Below are 12,503 nucleotides of genomic sequence, written 5' to 3' on the forward strand. Positions count from 1 at the left end.
ATTTAAACATAAAATTTTTTCTAAGCATCATTTTGCCTATGTTCTACAAAGTTTGATGAATGGCAGTAGTTTCTTTGCTATTCAGTTCTAAATATTCTATAATTTCCTGGATGCCTTTGTGGCACAATCAGGTTAGCATCTGACTCGTGGTTTTGGCTCAGGTCGTGATCTCCAGGTTGTGAGACTGAGCTCCACATCTGGCTCCACACTCATTCTGGAGTCTGCTTGACTCTCTCCCCCTCTCCCTCTGCTTATCCCCTCACTCTCCTATCTCTCAAATAAATAAATATCTTTTTTTTTTTGAAAAAATATATTTATTTATTCATGAGAGACACAGAGAGAGAGGGCGGGAGAGGCAGAGACAAAGGCAGAGGGAGAAGCAGGCTCAAAGCAGGGAGCCTGACATGGGACTTGATCCTGGGTCTCCAGGATCATGCCCTGGGCCAAAGGTGGCACTAAACTGCTGAGCCACCCAGGCTGCCTTCAAATAAATAAATCTTTAAAAAATATTTTATAACTTCCAAAATATTTTATAACATTTACCCTCAAATAATTTAGAATCTTGTATGTGTACACACGCACATGGGCACACCCTGTTTTCCATTCATATGTTTGCTTTTTGAATTGCATTGTGGTCAGAAACATCTGGTCTTTGTGATAGTAATTATTGAAAATAGTTGGATATTGCTTTATAGCTTGGTAAATTATCGATTTTCATAAATATCCCCTGTATATTTGTAAAAAATAGTTATCAAATTGTTGGTTGCAAATCCCATATGTCTTATACAACCCAATATATGTTAACTATATTGTCCAAATATTTCATACCCTTACTATCAATTTCTGAGAGAGGTGTGTTAAAATTTCACAATACCATTGTAGATGTTCTTTCTCCTAGTAGTTCTTTAATTTTTTGCTGTATGCATTTTTAACTATTTTTGGGTATATTCACAAGTAAAATTTTATCTTTTTGAAGAAGTGAATACTTTTATCATTATGAAATTATTCTCTATTTCTAGTAATGCTTTTGCTTTAAAGTCTGTTTTTGTCTGATTTGAACAGAGCTATGTGATTTTTCTTTTCGTTTGTTTACATGTTATATAATTTTTCCATATTTTTACTTTAATTCTTTTGTGTCTTTATGTTTTAGGTATATCTCTTATAAATACTGCGTAGCAAAAAATCCTTTTTGATAATTTATGCCCTTTAACCAGTTTATTTTTGTTTATTATAATTATTGATATATTTAGCTTTATTTCTTCTATTTTATAATTCCTTTTTGTTTTGCTCTTGCTGTGTTGTTTTCTCCTCCTTTTTTGCCTTTATTTGAATTGAAGCAAGTATCTTTTTTTTTTCTTTACTGCTTTTGCAGATATTTTTATTTCTATTCTTTAAGTTGGCTACCTTTGGAATTTTTAAAATATATATGTAACACAATATAAAGTTAATTAATATTTTTACCTTCCTCCTCCAAAATATAAGACTTTGGAATGCTTTAATTCTAGTCATCTCTCCCAGTGTCTAGATGTCCACCCTTTTAGCTCTCTATTTTTTATTAGATCATAAATTAGACACTTTATTATTCTTTTATAGAGTCACCTTTTATATACATTTATATATTTACTTTTTATTTCAGTATATATGCTGCTGAAGTGAGCACAATATATTTACTTTTTATTTCAATCATAGTCCTCCTTGTATGGTAGAACTACTTTTGCTATTTTCTTTCTTTTTGAGACACATACTTTAAAATTTTCTTTAGCATAGGTTTAATAGTGGTAAAGTTAAAGTTAAAGATCTTTACTTCATCTCTGTTCCCGAGATATAGTTCATATAAATGTACAATTTTAGGATGGTGCAGTAAAATTCAAACAAAATGCAATAAGCATGAGCCCAAATACTCATTTTTATAAAATGCAGGGTCACATTATTTTAAGGTTGAGATAATTTATATGAACCTAGCTGGCTTTGAGTTCCCAAGTTCTATGTAAATCTCAGAATTATTTAGGCACAATCTGGTGGCTGGATGTTTACTTCAGCTTAAATATTGATGGAGTAATTCTGGGTCCCATGGCAGGTTGAGATTTCCAAGAGAGTAACAGTGATTGTAAGGATCTCTTAGTTGGGGAAATTGGGAATCATCTTTTTTCCACTTTACTCACCTCTTTAACCGTTAATCTGTACATGGTAAGAACTGGAGCCAGAGAAGGAGCCTATCTTCAATTGTATTATATATGTATCTACTTTATTAAGAGATGCATTATTAGGGAAGATTGCAATATTATATTGTCTTGTGACTTCACTGCTGCTGTTGTGATATTAGCTATCAAGTTAATTATTATGACTATGCAAGTAATCTCTCTTATCTCTGGTTGCTTTTGAGGTCTTTGTTTTTGGCATTCTGCAGTTTTACTCTGATGGATCTTGGAATTGTTGAGATTTCTAAAATGAGATTTCATGTCTTTCAAGTTCTGGAGAATTTTCACCCATTGGTTTTTGAATATTGTCTCTTTTTTTGCCTTCTAGTCTGTGTCCCTGTGAATGTTGGACTCATTAAATCTGTGTTTGGTCTTCTGACTCTGTACTCCTGAATTTATTCATTTCTATTTAATGTTTGCTATTTTAATAATATATCCTAACAGCATTTTGCATTTTTCTTATTCTCTAATTTTCTCTTGGATGTATTTATTTTGTTTAATCCTTTCAGTGAGATTCTTTTTAACGGAAGTGTGTTTAACATACAATGAAATGCACAGTTCTTATGTATTTATTGACGGATTCAGGCAATGTATGTACTCATGTAACAACTACCCATAACAAAATAGAAAATCTCACAATTACCCATAAGGTTTCTCAGTCTCTATCTAATCACTATTGTTGAACTTCCCAGTCATTTAATTGCTAATTTCAAGAAGTTATATTTAGTTGTTTTTTAAATCTCCCTGGTTATATTTGATAGTCTGTTTCTCTTATTTTATAAATTCCTTTCTCTAATTCTTTAAACATACTACAAATAGTTATTTTATAATTCTCTATCTGATAATTCCAATATCTAGAGTCTGTATGATTATTGTCACTATTGTTCCTAGCTGATTTTCACAAGTGGTGGCTTTTTTACCCTGAGTTTTGTGACTTTTATTGTGAACTTATATTTATTGGAACACACTCTGTGGGGGGCTTATGGGCCTGAATTGAAGGAATTTTGCCAGCACGCTCCCTACCCCCCAGAGCATTTTGTGTTTGCTTTTATTGTTTTATAATATTCTGTCAAACTCTTATTTTTCTCCTTTGAATGTATGCTTCAATTTTTTAAAATTATTATTTAGTAAGAGAGATATCAGTCGTATATAAGTTTTTGAAGATAAGAATGACATTTTCTCTCTTTTGGTGATTTCTTTTCAAATGTATACTGTAATATTCTTTCTTTTTTTTTATACTGTAATTTTCATGTGTTTCTGTTTGTATTCCTTTACTTAATTCTTTATTTTGGTCTGGGGGGTCATAGCTGCCCATAGTTTTCAGCCCATAGTTGCCCATAGTTTTCAGCTTTTAAGATGTTGGTTCAATTTAATGTAAAGTCTCAGAAATTACAGGCTTTCTGTCTTGTGATTTGGTATCCACAATCATGGTGTCTTCCTCACCTGTTTCACTCCAGTGACATTCTGGGCAGGAGTTAGGGTCAGAGACAATAAAGTAGGATGTAAGTTTTGTTTTTCCTTAAATGTCCCCTCTCTTGAGTACCATCCTGTTCATCTGCTTCTCTCAAACATTTCTTTTTCTCATTTTATTAATTTTTTAAGTTTTAATTTTAACTCCAGTTAATTAACCTACAGTGTTAATTTTATGTGTACAATATAGTGGTTCAACAATTTGGTTCAGTACTCACTGCTCATCAGGATAAGGGCGCTCTTACTTAATCCCCTTCATCTGTTTCACTCATCCCGCAACCCACCACCCCTCTGGCAACCATCAGTTTGTTCTCTATAATTAACAGTCTGTTTCTTAATTTGTTTTTCTCTCTCTTCCCTTTTCTCATTTGTTTTGTTTCTTAAATTCCACATGTGAGTGAAACCATATGATATTTGTTTTTTTTTCTGACTTATTTCACTTCGTATAAGTGAAGCTTATACGTAGTTCCATCCATGTCATTGCAAATGGTAAGATTTCATTCTTTTATATTCTGAAAAATATTCCTGTGTGTGTGTGTGTGTGTGTGTGTATACATATATATACCACATATTCTTTATCTGTTTCATCAGTGGATGGACATTTGAGCTGCTTCCATATCTTAGCTATTATAAATAATGCTGTTATAAACATGTATCCCTTTGAGTTAATGTTTTCATATTCTTTGGGTAAATACCCAGTAGTGCAATTACTGGATCATAGGGTAGTGCTACTTCTAACTTTTAAAAAATGTAATATGCAACTTTTGTAAAATGTAATCTGTACCTTTTTAAAAATGTAATTTTAAATTTAGTTTAATTAACTTATAGTATATTATTAGTTTCAGAGATAGAATTTAGTGATTCATTAGTTTCATTTAACACCCAGTGCTCATTACATCACCTGCCCTCCATAATGCCCATCACTTGGTTACCCCATTCCCTCACCACCTCCCTCCAGCAAGCTTTTTTCTTATAGTTAAGAGTCTCTTATGGCTTGTCTTCCTTTCTGTTTTTACCTCATTTTTCCTTCCCTTCCCCTATGTTCATATGCTTTGTTTCTTAAATTCCTCATGAGTGAAATCATATGGTATTTGTCTTTCTCTGACTTATTCTGCTTAGCATAATATCCTCTAGTTCCCTCCATGTTGTTGGAAATGGCAAGATTTCATTCTTTTTTGATGGCTGAGGAGTATTCCATTATATACATATATTATATACACATATACACCGCATCTTCTTTATCCATTCATCTGATGATGTCTGGGATTTTACCATGTTTTAGCTATTGTGGATGTTGCTGCTATAAACATTGGGGTGCACGTGCCTCTTTGAATTGCTGTTTTTTTTTAAATTTTTATTTATTTATGATAGTCACACAGAGAGAGGGAGAGAGAGGCAGAGACACAGGCAGAGGGAGAAGCAGGCTCCATGCACCGGGAGCCCGACGTGGGATTCGATCCGGGTCTCCAGGATCGTGCCCTGGGCCAAAGGCAGGTGCCAAACCGCTGCGCCACCCAGGGATCCCTGAATTACTGTTTATATCCTTTGGATGAATACCTAATAGTGCAATTGCTGGGTCAAAGGGAAGCTATACTTTTAATTTCTTGAGGAATCTCCATACTGTTTCCAGAGTGGCTGCATCTATTTTTAACATTTTGAGAAACCTCCATACTGTTTTTCAGAGTGTCTTTACCAGTTTGCATTCCTGCAACAGTACAAGGGGGTTCCTTTTACTTCACATCTTTGCCAACACTTGTTGTTTCTTGTGATTTTGATTTTAGCCATTCTGGCAGGTGTGCTATGATGTTACACTGTAGTTTTGATTTATATTTCCCTGATGGTAAGTGATGATGAAAATCTTTACATGTGTCTTTTGGCCATCTGGATGCTTTCTTTGGAGAAATGCCTGTTTATGTCTTCTACCCATTTTTAATTGGATTATTTAGTTTTTGGATGTTGTTTTTGGATGTTGAGTTGTAGAAATTCTTTATGTATCTTGTATACTAACTCTTTATCAGAGATATTATTTGCAAATATCTTCTCCCATTCCATAGGTTGCCTTTTAATTTTGTTGATTGTTTCCTTTGCTGTGCAGAAAATTTTTATTTTGACGTAGTCTTAGTAGTTTATTTTTGCTTTTGTTTTCCTTGCCTCAGGTTTCCCAAATATTTTTTATCACTAGCTTATTAATTAGTCTTTCCTGGATAATTACTTCTAAGGATCTTATTGAGGAACTGAGGAACTGCGCTAGCTTTTAGAATCCTCCTTCATCTTGGTCTGCCTTTCTCAGTATTTGGAACATATGCCTTATTGTTTATAGTTGTTTTCTTATTTCACAAAGTTAAAAAAAAATGTTGTTGTTCAGTTTAAAAGGAAATTTACAGAGTAAAAAATGCCCTTACTTTTCCAGCTTTACATGAAAATCCCCTTATGATGTTTACTAGCTTAACAATTTATCAAAATTAAGTAACCAGTTTGGGAATAGGCACTGTGGGAAAAGCCAAATGATTAAAGTATGTTGGGTACATATTGTTTTACCTCTTTTCTGGAGTCACTTATCTCTTCACTAACACAAAATAACACTTGGACCACTATATTTATAGCCTGGCTAAGTTGGATCATCCTGGTTTGCTTTGGTATCTATTTCTGTGGTGGAGATGGCAGACTAACCCAAAAGTCACGCTTGTCCTTCCATTGTGGTAAATTGCATATCATTGTAAAGCTGGAGCATTTCCAGAAATTATATTTCCCCATTCCTCTGCACCCAGTAAGGTCATTTACCTAATTCTCACCAATGGAATAGAAACAAAAATAATGATGCCACTTCAAGGCCAAGGATATTAAAAAGAGGTGTGACTTTTCTACCTTCTATTTTTCCATCTGCCAGAGTGGAACAGATTATTTCCAGGCCCTAGAGGAATAACAAAGGTACAAGGTGTTTTATGGAATGTGGGTCTCTTTCAATCACCAAAAGGAGAAAAGCAGCTTATCTACCAAAAACTCCTATGTTGGAGTTGATATTTAAGTGAGAAATGTGCTTTTATTTTGTAAGGGTACCAAATTTTTGGAGTTGGTTTGTTATAGCTGTGTGCATTACCCTAATTTACATAATCTAGGTATTCATTTTGAGAGTCCTATTCCCATTTTTTTATTTTGGTGGTCAGAAATATTAGGAAATCATGCTAGATGATCTGTGTCATGTGATTCTAAGCATATCAAGACATTCCATCATCTTTAATGCTCATCCAGTTTTTGAGTCCTTAATGAAGTTGCCTTTTGACACATGGCTTTATATAATGACATGAATCTCTTTATGATTTTATTTTATTTGTTTAGTATATTCCCTGGGATATGTTTTCCTAATATACTAATTAAGAAAGTGCATTCTTAGTCCAGAACATTTTTATGGAAGGGCAGAAATGCATCTTATCTCCCTCTTGAGACATTTTATAAAATCCTTTTTTAAAATCCCAGAAATTTTACATGCTTTATTTCTGCTATATTTTTCTGTACCAAGAGTTGTTTTTATTTAATTTCTTCCTAAGACTTGATACATGGTCTAAGGCTATGATTTTGAACCCTGTAATATTCCTTTTCAAGGGTTTTGATGAAATGTTATGTCCTTCTCACTTTTTTCCTGATTCTGAAGTAAGAGCACAGTGGGTCCCTGGCAGATTTCCCTATCCATACAACAGTCACTTATCATGATAATTTTAGGAGAGGATAGTCAGTTGTGGACTCTTATCATAATTGGATATAAACATAGGGTTTCATTGACTTGATCAGATTCCAGGCTCACAAGTTCGTGCAAGTAGGAGGGAAGAGGAGTTAGAAATCTTACTAGCTGTTTTGAAGTGGGAGGGCTGCTGGACTCTGTTTCTCTGACATTCAGAACTCTTCTTGCAGTCACTGTTCACAGCAGGCTGAATGTCCTGAGAAGATGAACAGGAGAATGGATCGGGTGACAGCAGCCAGGAATTTTCTTATATGCCTTTATGCAGTGACTGAGTGGGTGTGAGATACTGTTCCTGGCACTGAGACTTAGCAGGTGCAATAAGACAAAAGGGGGAAATTTGTCCTGAGAATGATAGAGGGCACTGACAAAGCTTGGCACAAACAGACTTAGAAGACTAGTGGTTCTGCTTGTGCCCTGGCAGTTCGTATAGTCTTTATGAGTCTCTCTGGAGCAGCTAACATGACCCACATGCTCCTTAGAGCTGGTACAAAGGAAGTTCATGCTCTATTCTGCCTCCTTCAGGATTATGAAAGGGCCACCCATTCTTTCCTTTTAAAATGTCATGTGTTTGATTCGTGAATCTCTCATCTTAAAGCATTTCCTACTGAGTTGACAAAGCACAGGGGTTAATTAAAGCTGCAGAAAGAGGCAGGCTGTTTGGTTCATTCTTACAGCTAGGCTGGGAGGCTACTACAGTCTGGCTGTTTTGAGCACAAAGTTGGAGGGCCTCCCAACTGGAAGGGAATCAAAGACTTCTGTGGCTTCAGGTTTGTTTACTTTTGGCATTATCCAATGTTTTCTGGCCCTCTGGTTCCTAGGCAAGAGGTTCTGAATGGCCCTGACCTAGAGTCCTAAAATTTAGCACTGGGAAGAATTAATGCAATGGAGACTAGCAACATCCTGGTTGCTTACCCTGAAACACATAGGGGGTGAGGGCTGGGCCAGCTGTCTGAGACATCCCCTGGAACTCCCAGTGCAGCTGGATGTTCCCCTCCCTTGTGCCAAGCAGACCTATCATTATTAGATCACGTTGCTCTGGGCCATGTGACAAGCGTACTATGGGGCAAATAATACAGTAAAGAAGAATGGAAAAGGAACTGCATTTGTTTTCTTTCATTCTCTTTGCATAAAGCCTGCAAGTGTTATGCTAAAATCTGCGTATTGATTTGGGTATAAATAGACCCCTTTTTCTAATCCAGATGCGACCATGTGCCCCTCTGTTCAGGGTTGGTGATTCTGTGTTGTGTCTTGGGAGTAATAAGAAGATTCCACTGGAAAGAATGCAGGCAAATCAGCCCAGCTGAGATTACATAAAGGGAGAAGGAAAATTGGAGAAACTATGTAATAAACCTCAGTATCTAGTTGAGTGTGATTTTTAACAAAAGGCTCTTGCATTTAGCTCAATGACTTAAGATCTTTAGATAGTAACTAAATACATTTTATTCAAACTTTTCCAGCCCTGGGCAGGAGCCATTTCAGTAGGCAAGGTAATTCTACTGGAAAGGCATAAGCTGCTAAAATCAGAGGCTTAGGGGTAGATTTCAGCTCCTTGGTGATTTGTATTTAGAACTTCAGAGCCTGGGCCCTGCTAATGAGCAGCTAGGCATCTTATGGGGAAGTTCTACTTCCCAGATCTAGGAGAGAGGCCTCTTGTCTCAAAAGATCTGGTGAATTTTGATTCATCCTTATATTTTTACTATTCTGTAGCTCTACTATTTTTGGACTCCTATGGCAGCCTTTTTTTTTTTTTTTTTTTTATCTTAGCCTCTGCTTTACTTCTCCAGTGCTACCCATAGCTCTTTTTCTCCTGTCCTTAGATATTTTGGCCTTGTAGAAAAGCATTTTCCAACATGTTCTCATCAGATCTATGAGACTGCACAATAAAAGGCTTTATGGTTAGTTTATTTTTTTTTATTTTTTTAATTTTTATTTATTTATGATAGTCACAGAGAGAGAGAGAGGCAGAGACACAGGCAGAGGGAGAAGCAGGCTCCATGCACCGGGAGCCTGATGTGGGATTTGATCCCGGGTCTCCAGGATCGCGCCCTGGGCCAAAGGCAGGCGCCAAACCGCTGCGCCACCCAGGGATCCCTTTATGGCTAGTTTAGATTGAGAAATTATGCATACCTCACAACTCTTTTGGAAATTTATAATGCATTTTGTAAAAAGCCACTGAAGGAAAGTTGCTTTTAATTTGTTTATATGAATATATGTATATTTACTTATTTAGCATCAAAGTTCTACTAGCTTCCTAAGAATTACTAGTTTTTAGAATTTGCTTTCAGAATGTGACACTATAATACCCATAGGCCGAACAATCCGTCTAGACCAGTAAAAATGCAAGTTACTGAGAAGTGGCCATGGATCATCAAACCCTCTGAAAAAGCTTACTTTTAAAGGCAAAGGATGAGAATTGACTAATCGTGTACATAGAAATTAAAGGAATCAGGGATGCCTGGATGGCTCAGTAGTTGAGTGTCTATGTCTTTTTTTTTTTTTTAATATAACAAGACGTGATGTGTGTTATCTTATTGGCCAAGACCTTAAGAAGTTCTCTGTTCTGTCTGCCATCAAGACATATGCAACAGAGGAACCCATTTAACACCAGGAATCTGGGTCCTTGAACTATTGTAGTCAAGATGCCTAACACTGACCAGGAACATCTACTGTGATTCTTACATGAATGAGAGATATACTTGCATTGGAATAAGCCACTAAAATGTTGGGGTTTATTATTAAAGTGGCTAGTAAGGCTTTTTGGTTCAGGTTGTGATCCTGGAGTCCTGGGATTGAGTACCATATCAGGCTCCTCTCAGGGAACCTGCTTCTCCCTCTGCCTGTGTCTCTGCCTCTCTATCTCTGTCTCTCATGAAAAAATAAATAAAATCTTAAAACAAAAAATAAATGAAAGGAATCAAATGTTCAGTAAAGAAGACTAGCTAAAGTAAGCCAGATTGGCTGCTGTCCATTAAGGAGGTGCTGAAACAGGGATACTCTTGGTCTTTTTTTTAAAAGACTTTAGTCATTCATTCATTCATTCATTCATTCATTGATGAGAGATACACAGAGGGAGAGGCAGAGACACGGGCAGAGGGAGAAGCAGGCTCCATGCAGGGAGCTCGATGTGGGACTCGATCCCAGAACTCCAGGATCACACCCTGAGCCGAAGGCAGATGCTCAACTGCCGAGCCATCCAGGCGTCCCACTCTTGGTCTTGATAAAAATGAATCCCTGACAGAGCTCTTAAAAAGGAACTACTCGGAGAGTGAATTCTCCATGCTACATGGAACATGTAGTTACAAAAACGATGTTATATTAAGTATACAAGAGACAATATGGGGTAGAGGAGGCACATACTGGATAGATAATTAAAAGACATGGAGATTTGATCTTACTTCTCCTGCTAATTAGATATGTGAGCTGGGGCAAATCATTCAATTTCTCCAAGCCTTATTTGTCAAATAAAATGACTAGACAGGATTCCAGTTCACTCCAAGCTCTAAAAGTCATAATATATAATGACTCTCCAAGTTGATCTTTATGTAAGCATAGTGGAAATCAAACTGGTACATATTTGCCCCAGGTCCCTGGGCTTCTCTGGTCCCCTTTTATTCTTGGGAGAAGAGATACATCTCAACCATATGAGTTGCACTAATTGGTAAGAATATTCCATTCTGAGTCAGTAACAAATCACAAGTTTGGGAAGGAGAGAGTGCCTGAGATAAGAATGTTATAAGCAAATTTCAGTTACCTCTATTGAGAAGAAAGTTCTCCTTCTGCAGTCTAAAAGGAGGCATTTTAAAAAATGATGTGTATAGCAAATATTTAATTAATAGATACCTATTATGTACCAGACTCTGTTCTACATACTTGGGGTGCTGTGTGTGTCAAAAAACCCCCAAAATGTCCTATTTCATGGAGCTTATATCTTAGTGAAGGGAGACAGATAATAAACAATATACCCAATAAGTAAGTAAAATATATAGCAAAAAGTAAATTCTAGACTATGTTAAAAGTTACTAAATTCTGTGGACAAAGGTAAGGGGGAATGAAAGGTTGTAATTAGAAATATTAAGGTAATTCTCATTGAGAAAGAGACTTTCAAGCTAACATCTGAAGGAGGTGAAGAAGTGAAAAATGCCTATCTGAGGAAGAAGGATGCCAGCAGCAGAAACAGTGCAGAGGTAAGAGTGTGCCTGACAGGTTCTAGGAACAGCAACACAGCCTATGAAGTTGGAGAGGTGTGAGTAGGCAGGTATGTTGAAAAGGAGGAATCTAGGATGGTTGGTCTGGCTGGATAAAATACCACTGAGCCTACTAGAGCAACTTCCATACCCAACAGCAGCATAACCTGGCCTCAGACTTCTTGTAGGAAGTCTTGTAGGAGTCTCAGGAATGGGACTTCCTGCCTGGCCTGAGATATACCGAGTTAGCAGAATATCAATCCTCTCCCCAGCAAAAAAGCATTGAGCCTTTGCATCTGTAACAGTCTCCCCTGTAATTTATGCATTCTTTTTTTTTTTAATTTATGCATTCTATGGTGAGTTTAAATGCTGACTCTATCATTATCTGAGTTTATTATCATTGCCATTTGCGTATGTTTGATGGGGGGCGGGGAGGCAGGAAACCTCTGGACAGATTCCAAGTTGGAAGTCTGCCTCTCTCTTTGCTCTTACTTCTCCCCTGGTCCTCTGCCTTCCCCAAGGCCTGGACCATGGCCAGCTGTATATACTGCTATGAAATAGGCAAGTGTTCTCAGTGGCCCTGTTACCCTCTTCTGTGTCTGCCTTCTTTTTTTCCCTACCATGCCTCTCCCAGTGTCCCTGACTTCTAAGAACCCAGTGTGGTATTGTGTATCTGCCCCTTTCTCCACCCTCATGAAACATCAATACTGACTTTCAACTAGGAACTGATAAATTTGCTCATATTAACATAAGCCTGGTGATTATCTCTTGAGGGGCTTTGTAACATAAGCCTGGTGATTATCTCTTGGGGTTCTGCTTTTTGACAGGGAATAAAAAAATTACTCTTTCATTTTACCATTTCATATGTCATCAAGTTAGAATGGAGAGGATATGGGGGTGATAGGGAGGCTTTAC

Source organism: Canis lupus, chromosome 7 (assembly GCF_003254725.2).
Source record: "Canis lupus dingo isolate Sandy chromosome 7, ASM325472v2, whole genome shotgun sequence".
NCBI lineage: Eukaryota > Metazoa > Chordata > Mammalia > Carnivora > Canidae > Canis > Canis lupus.